This window comes from Malania oleifera, chromosome 9, assembly GCF_029873635.1.
Source record: "Malania oleifera isolate guangnan ecotype guangnan chromosome 9, ASM2987363v1, whole genome shotgun sequence".
Taxonomy (NCBI): domain Eukaryota; kingdom Viridiplantae; phylum Streptophyta; class Magnoliopsida; order Santalales; family Ximeniaceae; genus Malania; species Malania oleifera.
Genome location: NC_080425.1, coordinates 81,351,280 through 81,357,378, shown reverse-complemented (window position 1 = coordinate 81,357,378; position 6,099 = coordinate 81,351,280).

Sequence of the window (6,099 nt, the reverse complement as noted above, 5' to 3'; positions counted from 1 at the left end):
TTCTCGTGGCAAGGGTTGTGTGATAAGAAAGCATTGATCAAACCTTGTTCGTGCAGGCATTGTCAGGCATCATAACATACTGCAGCTCGACTTGGCCATCACCACCCTGATCCCTTTTGACTAGTGGCACTTCTTACCAAGCCGACTACTAGGTACCCACACTGAAAAATAACTAGGTGTGGTTGCACTGTACCTTTGTTTTGGCAACGGTACCGAGCCTATATAATATAAGCTTTTTAAGACTTCATATACTATTGAGACAAGTTGCAGTATCATTATCATATTTATAATTTACATTAAAACATAATAACCTATGCAATTCCAGTATTTTCACATTCTCATTCATACATATTATGGTAAAAACTGGCTCGTGACCTCTCGGTTTTACCCTTTTCTTGTACTTGGCACGGTATCTAATTGACACCTATTTTTTTGCTTTTTTTGATAACCACTTGGAACCTTAGTCCTCATAGTTCATATACATACATCTCAAATCAATATAGATTCAATTCATATCATACGTCACACTTATCTGGTCAAATATACATTTCATATAAACTGGTTCGTAAAATATCATTTCTATTGCTATTAAGAGTTTCAAGCATTTCCTACTTTAGTTTTAGTGCAAATAAAGTAGTTTAAGAAATTTGGAGATCATATGCCAAAAACCTCATTTTTGCCAAAACCATAAAATCGTGAAAACTGTAAGAATCGACATTTATATCGGGTAAAATTTTGCAAATAAGCAATTAACAAGTACATATAAACATAAGCTACATATCCTGTAGTTTCATTTTCTAAAAAAATACTAATGTAAACAAATCCCCTTACCTTAATCCCGGAAATCGAAACACGAACGAATCGATCCAAAACAACGACTCAGGATCCCCGAAACCTAAAAATCGAAGAACAATATTTCACTATTGTGACAACCTGAATAAAAATGGAATTTGAATAATTAAGAGGGAGAAAAACAGAAACAGAAACAAAAGGAGGCCGTAGACTTCGTCGACAACATTGCATTTTGGAAGGAAAAACAAAACGGGGATTATCAGGGCTTCGTCGATGAATCCCCTACATTTTTGACGAAGGCTTAAGAAAATTGGTTGACAAAGACTGAATTTCGTCGACCAAGAAATGTCGAGAGGGGGGTACGAGCTGACTGAATTTCGTCGACGAAATTAATAGGAATTCGTCAACGAAGGATGGGCTCGTCGACAAAATCCCCTGTCTATATATATATGTAAAAATTCAATTTTTATTCACTTTTAACACTCCACTCTCTCCCTTTCGGCTCTCTCTCTCTCTCTCTCTCTCTCTCTCTCTCTCTCTCTCTCTCTCTTCGATTTTGGCCCTGCCAGTCGCCGGATCAAAGATTTGAGACTACCACAACGCTTCTGGTGAAGTTCTCTACAAGTTTGCCGGAGCGGATCGTTGGGGAAACGTAGTTGGAAATCATCCTTGAGTTGAGGTAAGGTTTTTTAAGCCAAATTTGGTCTTGTGATAGTTATAGGAAATGATGTACGCATGAAAATACTGAGGTTTAATACTAGAAATTTTCAGTTTCAAGGTATTGAGCAGAAAATCCTATGGGGGTTAGGCTAGGATATTTTAAGGGCTTTCTTAGTAGTTAGGTAAGGGAATAAACTAAAGTAGTTATTTTCCATGCAAGTTATTATTAATTATGAGCACAGTTAGTTTCAGAAAAGCATATGCTATATTTGTTTATCACATATGGAATGTATTTTTGGAAAATACTGCTAATATGATTAAAAAGTATATGTATGTATAAGATGCTAGAAATGATGATTTTAGAATATGAGGTATGACTTTAAACAGCACATGTGTGGCATGAACATTATTTTATGTGAAGTGAATCATGATATGAATGATTTTACGAACAAGACATGTTTTCAGGTATTATGAAAAGATGAGTTGTTGTGATGATTTTGACGAATATATGATAAATGATTTATTTTTAGAGCATATATACCTGAAACGATGTTGGCGCGAGGCCATGTATATTTATGTTATAGGCACGAGGCCGTATTTATGTTTTCGGCGCGAGGGCGTATTTATGTTTTGGCGCAACGCCATATTTATGTTATTGGCACAAGGCCGTATTTATATTTTGGCGCGAAGCCATATTTATGATTTCAGTGCGAGGTCGTATTTATGAAAATGATCGGCACGAGGCCGCTATTATATCATGTATTATATATTCTTAGAACGCGGATGTTAGTTTAGTTCAGTTCCAGGAGCTCGGTACCGTAACTATATGTGTAGATCAGATATCTACGTTAGATTAGTGCTAACCATCCCACGAGGGGATGAGAGATGGATAGTCGATGTGGCTTTCAGTAGAGTGTGGGCATCCACTTGGTAGTCCACACCAGGGTGTGGCGGGCTCATCGTACTTACAGACATATTTGACTCGGCAGTGGTCTGCCAGCCATTATCAGGTCCCGCCTTCGGGCTGCATAACCCGTCATGGGGGGTAATACATGATATTAGCTAGCTATTCATCTTGGGTATATGTTCAGTATTACAGTTATAACAGATGTTTATGTATGTTATGTTTTATTTATAAATATGAAAGTTTATGAGAATATAATACTTTATGATGAATGTTTACTGATACACGGAATGTACTATATATGTATAATTGCAATAAATGTTCATGTTGCCACATATTTAGTTTATTTTTCCTTACTGAGAAGTGTCTCACCCCCAAATATAATTAATTTTTCAGGAGCCCCTGAGAGACCGGCGGGTCAGGGCCACCGTTGAGTTAGTGAGATTACCCTGTGAGGAGGGTAAGATTTTGTAATAGGGTCAGTGTTATTTTGTGTTTGACCCTAAAGATATTTTGATGTATATGAGAATGTATAGAAGTGCAGTTTTATAATGCTATAGAAAGCTCTGGTATTATGTTTTATGGATGGAAGTTTGGATTTTATGTTTACAGCTGCGTAGAATTCTGCTGTGTTGATAGGTATCCCCGTTACCCACGGGTTCGGGTTGATCTTTTGTTTATTATGTTATATTTTATTGAGGGTCGCTACAACTATAATCTCAACTACTACATATTTACTTAACCAAAAATGAAATCAGATCCTTATCTCGATTTTAGGGAAAAACCTGAAGATCCTCAGATCAAAAATCCGATCCGCTATAGCTATAGAGATTCTCCTCCAAATTTATGTAGTGATGTCAAATTGTTGATTTTGGTAACAGATGACATGAAATCTTAGAGAGAGAGAGAGAGAGAGAGAATTGATTTTTTTTTTTAACCATGAAGTAATGAATAGATATTTATAATTTAGTTGACCCGACCAGCCTCATCGACGAGTCGGAGTTCTCGTCAATGAGCTGAAGAAGGGCATTCGTTGTCGAGAGATTGGCCTTGTCGACGAGCCTGAGATTTCTGAATTTTTGAAAATCCCTCAGTATCTTCTTGTCGACAGGCCTCTAGGTCTCGCCACTGAGTCACAGAAGAGACTTCATCAACGAGAAAAAGAGCCTCGTCAACGAGCTCTGCTATTTTATCCTTTTAAATTTCCCTTTTCTTTTCTTTATTTATTTTTCGAATTCGAGTCCCTACATTCATTCTCACAGTCCTGCCACAAAACCGTCGACAGTTTTTATAGAGGGTCACAAAACTGTCGACTGAAAACCTGAGATACAGAGAGCCTATTTTGGAGAAAATCGTCGACGGTTTGTATTTCCCCTAGGAAACCGTCAACGGTTTGACTTCTGCAAACCATTCTACCCCTTTGCGTGTATACCCTTAATCATTTAAAAGTTTCGGCCTAATCTTGACGCTGGCACTACACACATACTTAACCAACCTAACGTTACAGCTCAAATTTTCAAGTTTTAGTCTTTCAACCCAGAAAAAAAAACCATCAATGGATTTACCGTAGCTTTCCTGAAATTGTCGTTCCAGAAAAAACACAGAAGACCGTTAAGGGATCTCCGCCTCCATGCTTCCAAACCAAAACTCAACTTAATCTACCTACTCTTATCCTTATCTTATCTCAACCTATACTTTGGTAATCGTCAACTATCAAAGTCTACAAAACCTAGCAACCTAGGCTCTAATACCACCTATAACACCCTGAACCCGAAAGTGGGGCTCGGGGTGCTACTCTAGTAATATCTGCATTCTCTGATACCACACTCATCATATAAAAGCAGTGGAAATAATGTAAACATCCTCAAATACATTACCAGAGTTTTAAACTACCATCATACATAGAAGTCTCCAAATACCCATATTACAGACCAGCGGAATGAAAGAAAACTAACTCAGTCCATACGAACCACATACTACTACTAGATAGTCTAAACTCAGTCACTTAACCTGCTAAGCACGATCCCTAGTATCTCCTGAAAATTCAAATGATCACTGGGGCGAGACATCTCTCAGTAAGACGGATTAAGTTATTATCAGTGTGTGACAACATGAGTTTTAGTAGAAGAAGAAAACATCCATTTCTTCCTTTAACCCAAAAATAGCATTTGTAAATTGTATTCACGCCTATACAGTTGAAAATACACATTTATTTCCATATATAAACCAGTTCAATGAATAGATAACAACATTTACATAAATTCACAGATATGCATAGAAGAAACCTTTTGTTGGACAAACAACATGTTTAACCCCCATGACGGTTTGTATGACCTGTAGGCTGGACTTAGCTTGGGTGATCAACCCATACTAAATCAAAATTGTTCCTCTGCAAGTACGTCTGCAGGCATCTGTAAGTTCATCTGCAGGTCCAATTACCTTACCACTTTCTAGCCCGGACTCCAGGGAAGGTACAACAACTCTTCACAGGTTAACCGACTGGGTGCCATCTACACTTCCACTACAGTGTGGTTGCATTGGCATAACAACTCACTAGCAACGGTACCGTGCTTTAAATACAACTGGTCCTCAGGGTTCTTAAACCATATTATGCCATTTACTTAATAAAAACTATAGTATAAATCTCATTTCAAAATCATGGCATGCAGCTGTCACATTACATTTCCAGTATTTTTTATAAACCAGTATAAATCATATTATCACCATATAATATCATAACCCTTACTCAGGTTCAGTTATACAATAAAACCATATAGTCTATTCTCATGTCACACGATTTGGGTATTATACCATAATCAAATAAACAACCAGGAAAAATACCTCGTAGTATATTAGTTCGTATGATGAAAACCAGGGTATGAACACCTCCACGTTCTAGTTATTCAAATCATATATATATAGATACTTACATATAGATTTTCTAGAAAATGAAGGCGATCACCCCACACCTCTAGGCTATTCCCCACAACACGTGTACAACAACCAAACCACACTTTCCATTGTTCGAATCATTCAAAAATCACTGTAGGGTATTCCCATATTCATAAAAGTCCATTTTAGAACGGTCGGATTTCCAAATACCCATCAATACCGTAGAAATACATACATATAAACAGTTTAATCGGTTCAATTTCGATAAAAACCTAACATAACTTAATTCCCTTACATGTTCTTGAAAAATAAATCGACTACATTCGGAAAACGGAAAACCCTAGCTTTCGAACTCGTCGCTGAAATCGAGCCGACAAGTCAAGAGAGGAGAGAGAGATGATCGGGGAGTGAGGATAGACTCCGGGTGAGCTTAGGGGAGAGGGAGCTACATGAGAGAGTGAGAGTAGAGAGAGGGAGAGTCCCAAAAGTTAATTTAGAGAGAGAGAGAGAGAGAGAGAGAGAGAGAGAGAGAGAGAGAGAGAGAGAGAGAGAAATTTCAAGTTATAAAATAAAAGCTACCTTAACCCTTAAGTAAGGCCAGCCAAGAGGAAAACCGTTGGGCTCCAGAAAATCGACGACGGTTTAGTCCTGCCAAACCGTCTTTCCCTCTTTTTCTTTTCATTTCCCTTATTTCTCTTTGTTTTATTTATTTTCTTTTCTTTTTTGGATTCGGATCCCTACACCTAAAATACTTTCAACCTTATAAATTATCATCTATTCACATAATTTACTTTTAATTTAAATTATATATTTTTAGACTCTTCATTATAATTATTTTTAATTGTCTCATT